Source organism: Phyllobates terribilis, unplaced genomic scaffold (assembly GCF_046119375.1).
Source record: "Phyllobates terribilis strain yellow unplaced genomic scaffold, ASM4611937v1 Scaffold_1__5_contigs__length_1240528914, whole genome shotgun sequence".
Classification (NCBI taxonomy): Eukaryota; Metazoa; Chordata; class Amphibia; order Anura; family Dendrobatidae; genus Phyllobates; species Phyllobates terribilis.
In genome coordinates, this window is record NW_027362761.1 from 818,292,220 (window position 1) to 818,303,189 (window position 10,970).

Genomic DNA, 10,970 nt, shown 5'->3' on the forward strand with positions numbered 1-10,970 from the left:
GGACCATCGAGCGTTGCACGGCACTCATCAGTGAACAAAACAGTTTTGAAGTCAGTCTTCATGTATTGTTTGGCCCACTGGAGCCATTTCTGCTTGAGTACAGTGGATAGAGGAGGTCGACAGGATGGCTTACGCACAGCTGCTAACCTCTGAAGGACCCTGCATCTTGTTGTTCGGGGGACGTTGGAGGTACCAGCAGCTTCAAAAACTTGTCTGCTGCTATGACAAGGCTTTTTTGCCACTGCTCTTTTAACCTGACCTAATTGCCTGTAGGAAAGAGTCCTCAATTTTCCCTTATCAGCACGCACACGTGTGTACTGTGAATCTGCTACATACTTCTTGATTGCGCGATGATCAGGATGAAGTGTCTTGGCAATGTTGATTGTAGTCATGCCTTGACCTAAACACTCCACAATTTGTTGCTTCTCAGCAGCTGACACATCCTTTTTCTTTCCCATTTTGGCAGAAAATGTAGGCTGCTTAATAATGTGGGGCAGCCTTCTTAAGTAGTCTTGCCTTTCATTGGACACACCTGCCAAACTAATTAGCACAGGTGTCTGCAATTGCTTACAGTGATATAAAGAGCCCTGACACACATCACCATCAATGAGTTTAACTGACAAACAAAAAAATTCTTCCCTTATCACTCCTAAACACTTTTTGCATAATAATTTGGAACACAGTGTACATGTGCTGTTCCACCAAACACCAATGGTTCACGTAGTGAATCTTACAGTTCTAACTTGCCAACCGTGGTTTGTATGGAGTTGTTCAATAAAGGGCCCAAAATTAAGATAACATAGACGGGAGAGGTCTCTATGAATACAATTTCCTAAGTATTTGATACCCTGTGAGTGCCAGGCAAAGGGAAAGGTGGACTGGATGTAATCCTGTTTGGATTTGGGGAGGGAGACATCGAGGGCCTCAGACTTCACTGCATTGATTTTAAAATATGACCATGTAACAAAGTGATCTATTTCAGCCATAACAGCAGGGATGGATATATGTGATTGAGTGATATATACTAGGACATCATCACCAAATGCAGAGCACTTGTACTCGGTGACTCCCACCTCAATCCACCTAATATTGGGGTTATGGCAAATTGATGAGAGCAGGTGCTCCGTCACTAGGATGCATAAGAGAGGGGACAGATGACATCCCTGCCTTGTCCCATTGGTGATTATGAAAGGTGATGAAAATGTTCCATTTATCTTCAGCATAGGTGACGTATTGCGATACAGTTCCGTGATTTTGCCTATAAAAGGGTCCCCTTGACCCCTACCCCAAGCTTTTTAAGAGAATAATATATGGTGTGCCAGGAGACTCTATAGAATGCTTTCTCAGCATCCAGCGAGTGTATCTAATTACAAATTTTTAATTGCATCTAGCCCAGGAAATACTTTGTGCCTAGTAGCAGTGTCTGATAGTCAGCGGATTATCCCAGCTGTTAAGCAAGCTACACCACCTGTAGGTTGGACACTTAATTTATTCAAAGGAAATGGTTCGGGCCCCCGGGACACTCAGTGAAGAGCATCGGGGAGGCACCCCAAGGCACAGGGGCTGGGACTCGCGGTAGGACGCCTTGCTGTGGACCGCCAAACTCGATCCTTATAAAAGCTTTTTTACTGCAGCAGCTTTAGTGGACCCTACTGGAGCTGGAATTACCGCGGCTGCTGGCATGAGACTTGCCCTTCAATAGATCCTTGTAAAAGGATTTAAAGTGTACTCATTCAAATTAGAGAGACAATTTAAATTAAAATGATTAGACCTGCCTCCACCGCAGGGGGGCTCGCTTGACCCACCAGCGGACAGGCACCAGTACTGGGAGAGGGGAGCTGGCCATCAGGGTCCACCGCGGCTCTGGCACAAACCCGGCGACACAGAGGTCGCACGGGCAGGAACGGACTGGCTGTGTCGGCTTTGCACTTTTTTGGTTTCAGAAGGGCATGACATGCCTATATCTGTGTCTCCCCCTCGTTTTACTCCTCCACCTCTTTTCTTTTTGCATGACTATATGTACTTGTCACTTTTCCATGTGTTAGTTGTGTCTTCTGAGCAGTTTGTCAGCTTTTGGACACCTTTGAAGTGTTTTCTATGTGTTTCTATGTGTTTTTGTTTGCCTGCCATTGGTTTTAACGGTATTCGACGAACAGTTCGACGAACTTACGGGTGTTTGACGAACCGAACTGAACACTATGGGGGTGGCTCAACACTAGCTATGATGTCTCCCACAAAAAACACACAGAATCAGAGTGAATCCTACTTTTTATTCTTTGCAGCACATTTAGCAGTACCAATATGAAAGTCAAAATTAATCAGTACTGAGCTGTGTGAATGTGAATTCAGCTTTGGAGTAAACTAAATCAATCGCTTGATGATGCAGCTTCACCTCCCTTTAACTGCTCAAATCTGATAGCCTTTCACTGGGCTGAATACTCATCACTCCTCTTCCCCTGTTTCCTCTACATAGAGTATAAAAAGATATGTAACCTGACACCTCATTATGCTGGCAGACTATGTGCTGGCTTTGATTTTGGGTATGTACACACATATGAAAAAAATCAACATATCTGAAGATACATTTAGATGAATCGGAAGTAAATCTTGAAAAATGTGCTAAGCTTGTTTGGAAGCAGCTTGCATAGTTCAGTTGGTAGAGTATCAGACTTTTAATCTGAGGGTCCAGGGTTCAAGTCCCTGTTCAGGCATTAAATATTTAAATCTCAATGGATCACTTTGTATTGTTTAAATCTCAGCATGTGCTTGAAGATTAGTTGCATGCTTAATGCACTTGTTTGACATGAGAAATAAAATGCTCTTTTACACTAGAGAAAAAAACAAAAAACATGTCTTTGAATATGTCCAAACTCACGACAAATCATTGATTATGTGCTTGGTTTTGGCTTTGAACAGTCATATTGAATGATAATTTTTCTGAGTATACTTAAATATGGACAGAGACATTTTTTTTGAAAATGTTGCAACAGTGCACTTAGAGAGAACCTGGATAGCTCAGTCAGTAAAGCACCCGTCTTTTAATCTGAGGGTCCATTATTTACGTCATTGTTCAGTTTTGAGGCTTTTTAACCTAGACCAATCACTAAGCTTTGTTTAAATCATACCTAGCTTTTGAGAAATAAATGTCACGTGGATATGAGGATTAGCATTATTTTGGCAATTTTATGACTTGCTTTCTGCATTTTTCCCTCTGTAGACTCTATGTCTAACTTTCAGTACTCTTTAAGCTGATGGGTGGAAACTAGCAGCTATGATGTTTCCCATAAAAAACATACAGAATCAGAGTGATTCCTACTTTTTTTCTCTGCAGCACATTTAGCAATACCAATATGAAAGTCAAAATGAATCAGTACTGAGCTGTGTGAATGTGAATTCATCTTTGGAGTAAACTAAATCAACCGCTTGATGATGCAGCTTCACCTGCCTTTAACTGCCAAAATCTGATAGCCTTTCAATGGGCTGAATACTCATCACTCCTTTTCCCTGTTTCCTCTTCATAGAGTATAAAAAGAGATGTAACCTGACACCTCATTATGCTGGCAGACTATGTGCTGGCTTTCATTTTGGGTATGTACACACATATGAAAAAAATCAACAAATCTGAAGATACATTTAGATGAATCTGTAGTAAATCTTGAAAAATGTGCTAAGTTTGTTTGGAAGGAGCCTGGATAGCTCAGTCGGTAGTAGTGTTGAGCATTCCGATACTGAAATATCGGGTATCGACCGATATTCCCAGTATCCGAGTTCCGATTCTTTTAGAATATCGAATACCGGAATCGGAAGTTCCCATAATGCCTGCGCTCTGCAGTGTCTCTGAAGGATGACAAGCTGGATGGCAGCGCTCAGCTTACTTGTCATTTAGTGTTAAAGGATTTATTAAAAAAAATAATAGTGTTTTCATGCACCGTCTCTTTAAAAAAGCCGGCCGCCAATTCAGCATCCGTACCCGACAATTTAGAACAGAAAGAATAGCGCATCACACATAGATTAGATGTATAGAAACATGTCAGTCACATATGTAAGAAGTACAGTGATAGTGTTGATTACTGTACTTGTCATTTAGTGTTAAAATAAAGGATTTATTAAAAAAAAAATTGGCGTTTGGTTCCCCGTAATTTTAGACTCAAGCGGAGGATAAGCAGATGGCTGGGGCAGATGTTTGAAGCCTGGGAAGGGGGTAATACCCACGGAGCTTCCCAGGCTACTAATATCAGCCACCAGCTGAATACCTAGCCTTTACTAGCTATTAAAATGGGGGACACAAAAAAAATGACGTGGGTCCCCCCTATTTTAATAGCTAGCAAAGGCTAGGCAGACAGCTGGGGGCTGATATTAATAGCCCAGGAAGGGTGCCATGAATATTGGCCCCCTCCCAGGCTAGAAACACCAGCCGTCAGCCACCCCAGAAATGGCGCATCCATAGGATGGCCAATTCTGGCACTTAGCCTCGCTCTTCCCACTGGTCTGTAGCGGTGGCAGTGGGGTAATAGGGTTGGGGTTGATGTAAGCTTATAATGCCAGCTGACATCAAGCCCAGGTTAGTAATGGAGAGGCGTCTATAAGACACCCCCATTACTAACCCCATAGTCAAAGTTAAAAGAAAACACAAACACCCAGAATAAAGTCCATTAATTGAAATAAACACACAATTCTTTATTGTTCTAAATTAAACCATACTTACCATCACGCCCATTCCAGCTGAAGCCAACGATCTCCTGCAATAAAAGTAAAATAATAAACCAACATCATCCTTACCTTTCCATGGATCCCAGGACAGCTTCAGCTCTGCTACATTCACATGACATGCTGGATCGCAACCGAAAGCTGCCATCCAGCTTGCCATGCCGCAGACACTGAGAAGCGCAGGCATGCTTGCGCTCCTCAGTGTCTGGCTGTGACGGCATAAAGATGAGCCGAGGTCATGTCCAATGTACTCAGCTCACCTCATGCACGTCACTGACAGCGTGGGAAAATTCTACTGCGCTTGCAGTGAGCATGAGAGAATTCTCCTGCTGAAGCGCTGAGCGCAGGAGAATTTTCCCACGCTGTCAGTGACGTGCATGAGGTGAACTCATGTCCAATGAACTCAGCTCACCTCATGCACATCACTGACAGCGTGGGAGAATTCTCCTGCGCTCAGCGCTTCAGCAGGAGAATTCTCCCACGTTGGGATGGCATTGAGATGACAGGCTGGATCTCAGCTGAGCGCTGCCATCCAGCATGCCATCCTTCATAGACACTGCAGAGCGCAGGCATGCTTGCGCTCTGCAGTGTCTCTGAAGGATGACAAGCTGGATGGCAGCGTTCAGCTGCGATCCAGCCTGTCATCTCAATGCCATCCCAACGTGGGAGAATTCTCCTGCTGAAGCGCTGAACGCAGGAGAATTTTCCCACGCTGTCAGTGACGTGCATGAGGTGAGCTGAGTTCATTGGATATGACCTCGGCTCATCTTTAATCCCGTCACAGCCAGACACTGCAGAGCACAAGCATGCCTGCGCTTCTCAGTGTCTGCGGCATGGCAAGCTGGATGGCAGCTTTCGGCTGGGATTCAGCCTGTCATGTGAATGTAGCAGAGCTGGAGCCGTCGTGGGAACCATGGAAAGGTAAGGATGAGGTTACTTTATTATTTAACTTTTATTGCAGGAGATTGTTGGCTTCAGCTGGAATGTGCGTGATGGTAAATATGGTTTAATTTAGAACATTAAAAAATTGTGTGTTTATTTCAATTAAAGGACTTTATTCTTGGTGTTGTGTTTTTTTAAATACTTTACTAGAAATTCATGGCGGTCATGTCTAATATTGGCGTGACCCTATGAACTTTCAGGCTTAGGGCCAGCTGATAATGCCAAACTGGCCCTAACCCCTTTATTACCCAGTGAGCCACCGCACCAGGGCCCTGGATGAGTTGGGTACAGCGCCAGAACATGGCATTTCTATGAACGCACCATTTTCTGGGGTGGCTGCGGACTGCAATTTGCAGCGGGGGGGCCCAGAAAGCTTGGGCCTCCCTGCGCTGCGGATTCCAGCCCCCAGCTGCCTCTTTGTACCTGGCTGGACATAAAAATAGGGCGAAGCCCCATGTATTTTTTTTTTTAGTTATTTCATGAAATTCATGAAATAATTAAAAAAGAAAGGGCTTCCCTATATTGTTGTGTCCGGCCAGGTACAAATAGGCAGCTGGTGGTTGGGGGCAGCCCGTTCCTGCCTGCTGTACCTGGCTGGACACAAAAATAGGGCGAAGGCCACATCAAATTTTTGGTCAAAAATTCAATAAAAATGTAAAAAAAAAAACACATTTAGGGACTGCATCTTTATTAACCCCTCCACGTGAGGGGTTAATAAAGATGCAGTCCCTAAATTATTATTATTTTCATTATTTTTCAATTAATTTTTCCCAAAAATTTAGATGTGGGCTTCGCCATATTTTTGTATGCCAGCCAGGTACAACATCCTGGAACTGGCTGCCCCCAACCACCAGATGCCTATTTGTACCTGGCCGGATACAACAATATAGGTAACCATTTTGTTTTTTTATTATTTCATGAATTTCATGAAATAATTTAAAAAAATAATACGTGGCCCAGGTATTATTTTTTTAATTATTTCATGAACCAAAGGCTGCCATCCAGCTTGCCATGCCGCAGACACTGAGAAGCGCAGGCATGCTTGCGCTCTGCAGTGTCTCTGAAGGATGACAAGCTGGATGGCATAGTTCAGCTGCGATCCAGCCTGTGATCTCAATGCCATCCCAGTGTGGGAGAATTCTCCTGCTCAAGCGCAGAGCGCAGGAGAATTCTCCCACGCCGTCAGTGACGTGCATGAGGTGAGCTGAGTTCATTGGACATGAGCTCACCTCATGCACGTCACTGACAGCGTGGGAAAATTCTCCTGCGCTCAGCGCTTCAGAAGAATTCTCTCATGCTCACTGCAAGCGCAGTAGAATTTTCCCACGCTGTCAGTGATGTGCATGAGGTGAGCTGAGTTCATTGGACATGACCTCGGCTCATCTTTATGCCGTAACAGCCAGACACTGCAGAGCGCAAGCATGCCTGCGCTTCTCAGTGTCTGCCGCATGGCAAGCTGGATGGCAGCTATCCAGCCTGTCATGTGAATGTAGCAGAGCTGGAGCCGTCGTGGGAACCATGGAAAGGTAAGGATGATGTTGCTTTATTATTTTACTTTTATTGCAGAAGACATTGGCTTCAGCTGGAATGGGCGTGATGGTAAATATGGTTTAATTTAGAACAATAAAGAATTGTGTGTTTATTTCAATTAAAGGACTTTATTCTGGGTGTTTGTGTTTTTTTTAACTATGACTATGGGGTTAGTAATGGGGGTGTCTTATAGATGCCTCTCCATCATTACTAACCTGGGCTTGATGTCAGCTGGCATTATAAGCTGACATCAACACCAGCCCTATTACCCGACTGCCACCGCTACAGGGCAGTGGGAAGAGCGAGGCTAAGTGCCAGAATTGGCGCATCCTATGGATGTGCCATTTCTGGGGCGGCTGACGGCTGGTGTTTCTAGCCTGGGAGGGGGCCAATATTCATGGCACCCTTCCAGGGCTATTAATATCAGCCCCCAGCTGTCTGCCTAGCCTTTGCTAGCTATTAAAATAGGGGGGACCCCACATCATTTTTTTGGGGGTCCCCCATTTTAATAGCTAGTAAAGGCTAGGTATTCAGCTGGGGGATGATATTAGTAGCCTGGGAAGCTCCGTGGGTATTACCCCCTTCCCAGGCTTCAAACATCTGCCCCAGCCGTCTGCTTAACCTCCGCTAGAGACTAAAATTACGGGGAACCCCACGCCAATTTTTTTTTTAATAAATCCTTTATTTTAACACTAAATGACAAGTAATCAACACTATCACTGTACTTATTATATGTGTGACTGACATGTTTCTATGTATCTAATCTATGTGTGATGCTCTATTCTTTCTATTCTAAATTGTCGGGTACCGATGCTGAATTGCCGGCCGGCTTTTTTAAAGAGACGGTGCATGAAAACACTATTATTTTTTTTAATAAATCCTTTAACACTAAATGACAAGTACAGTAAGCAACACTGTAACTGTACTTCTTATATATGTGACTGACATGTTTCTATCTATCTAATCTATGTTTGATGATCTATTCTTTCTGTTATAAATTATCGGGTACCGGTGTATGCCGCTGCTGAATTGCCGCCTTTTCATGTAATGCATTCTACATTATTCTTAGTTGTTTTTCTTCATGTAGAATTAACCTACAAGGAAAGAAAGGGTTTATTTTCATTCCGATATTTGTGTCGCATTGACTTGCATTGGTTTCCGGTATCGGAATCGGCGATATCCGATTTTTTTTTTGGTATCGGTCCGATTCAATCCGATCCGATATTTCCCGATATTGGAAGGTATCGCTCAACACTACTCATCACTCCTCTTCCCCTGTTTCCTCTACATAGAGTATAAAAAGAGATGTAACCTGACATCTCATTATGCTGGCAGACTATGTGCTGGCTTTGATTTTCGGCATGTACACACATATGAAAAAAATCAACATATCTGAAGATTTAGGTTAATCGGAAGTGAATCTTTAAAAATGTGCTAAGTCTGTTTGAAAAGAGTCTAGATATTTCAGTCGGTAGAGCATCAGACTTTTAATCTGAGGGTCCAGGGTTCATGTCCCTGTTCAGGCATTAAGTTTTTAAATCTCAACCTATCACTTTGTATTGTTTAAATCTCAGCTTGTGCTTGAAGATTAGTTGCATGCTTAATGCACTTGTTTGACATGAGAAATAAAATGCTCTTTTACACTAGAGAAAAAAACATAAAACATGTCTTTGAATATGTCCAAACTCGCGACAAATCATTGATTATGTGCTTGATTTTGGCTTTGAACAGTCATATTGAATGATAATTTTTCTGAGTATACTTAAACATGGACAGAGACATTTTTTTTAAAATGTTGCAAAGGTGCGGTTAGAAAGAACCTGGATAGCTCAGTCAGTAAAGCACCTGTTTAAATCATACCTAGCTTTTCAGAAATAACTGTCATGTGGATATGAGGATTAACACTATTTTGGCAATTTTATGACTTGTTTTCTGCATTTTTCCCTCTGTAGACACTATGTCTAACTTTCAGTACTCTTTAAGCTGATGGGTGGAAAGTAGCAGCTATGATGTCTCCCATAAAAAACACACAGAATCAGAGTGATTCCTACTTTTTTTCTCTGCAGCATATTTAGACAGTACCAATATGAAAGTCAAAATTAATCAGTACTGAACTGTGTGAATGTGAATTCAGCTTTGGAGTAAACTAAACCAATCGCTTGATGATGCAGCTTCACCTGCCTTTAACTGCCCTAATCTGATAGCCTTTCACTGGGCTGAATACTCATCACTCCTCTTCCCCTGTTTCCTCTACATAGAGTATGAAAAGAGATGTAACCTGATACCTCATTATGCTGGCAGACTAAGTGCTGGCTTTGATTTTGGGTATGTACACACATATGAAAAAAATCAACATATCTGAAGATACATTTAGGTGAATCGGTAGTAAATCTTGAAAAATGTGCTTAACTTGTTTGGAGGGAGCCTAGGTAGCTCAGTCGGTAGAGCATCAGACTTTAATTTGAGGGTCCAGGGTTCATGTCCCTGTTCAGGCATTTAGTTTTTAAATCTCAACCTATCTGAGGATACATTTAGATGAATTGGAAGTGAATCTTAAAAAATGTGCTAAGTTTGTTTGACAAGAGCCTGGATTTCTCAGTCTGTGGAGCATTAGACTTTTAATCTGAGGCTCCTGGGTTCAAGTCCATGTTCAGTTCATAAGTTTTTAAATCTCAACCTATCACTTTGTATTGTTTAAATTTCAGCTTGTGCTTGAAGATTAGTTGCATGCTTAATGCACTTGTTTGACATGAGAAATAAAATGCTATTCTACACTAGAGAAAATATCAAAAGCACCCATCTCTTAATCTGAGGGTCCTTTATTTATGTCCTTGTTCAGTTTTGAGTAGTGCTGAGCGAGCACTAAAATGCTCGGCTGCTCGAAGCTCGGTCTGAGCTCACCGACCGGGTGGTCGACCTGAGCAATGAACCCAATGTTAGTCTATGGGAGACCCGAGCATTTTTGCGGCGGCACACCCGGCAGTCTGTAGAAAGCCTAAAAAGTGCCCAAAACGATAGTGACAGTGCTCAAATGACATGGGGACAGCATGGGGATTGCCCCAGGATGCATTTCTGACCCCCAGGTCACTGCTGTCAACAACGTGGTCAGAGGTATTAAGCCACTTTTACGGGCCTCGCATTTTACAACCTTATCTGGCCATGTGCTGTGTGACACATGCATACAATGCTGAAAAGACATGGGAACAGTATGGGGAAGACCCCTGGAAGCATCTCTGACACCCAGATCACAACCTAAAAGTGTGCCCATCAGAAGTGATCCTTGCAGCATCAGAAGATGCAGACTTGCATACTTGGTCCCCAGCCGCCCCTATTTGTCCCGGTAAGCTTCCCTACACTTTTCTTAGCCTGGCTTGCTTTAGGGCAGCATTGGCCGAGCCCACCAGACAACCAGACTCCTCTGGTGGGCCCTGGCTTCTCCATCAGGGGAGTTGAGAGTGGCAAGGTGAGGAGCATGATGATGATAATGATAGAAGTTAGCATCTGCTTTGTTTTCTTGGAATGCAAGCGTAATTGTGCAGCCTGCCACCCACCCACCCCCAGGCTGCAATACCATACTGCTAGCTTGCTTGCACTTAAAATGAGGCCTTTTAAGCTTGTGGATGCAGACACCGGCCACTAAGTCATGGCTGCGTCTGTGGCCTGGTATTCATACTCAGTCCCCAGCCACCAGGCGGCCGGGTGTCCACACTCGGTCCCCAGCTGCCAGGGGGCGGCCGGGTATCCATACTCAGTCATCAGCCGCCCCGTGGCCGGGTGCCCACAGACGGTCC

The 10,970-nt window shown here is 43.6% G+C and overlaps 1 non-coding gene across 1 annotated transcript; it reads left to right on the plus strand.

The window, feature by feature from the left end:
- The first annotated feature begins 2,638 nt into the window (after positions 1-2,638).
- Positions 2,639-2,711, plus strand: TRNAK-UUU (transfer RNA lysine (anticodon UUU)). Its single transcript has one exon. It is a non-coding gene; the product is annotated as a tRNA-Lys (tRNA).
- Positions 2,712-10,970: the final 8,259 nt, after the last annotated feature.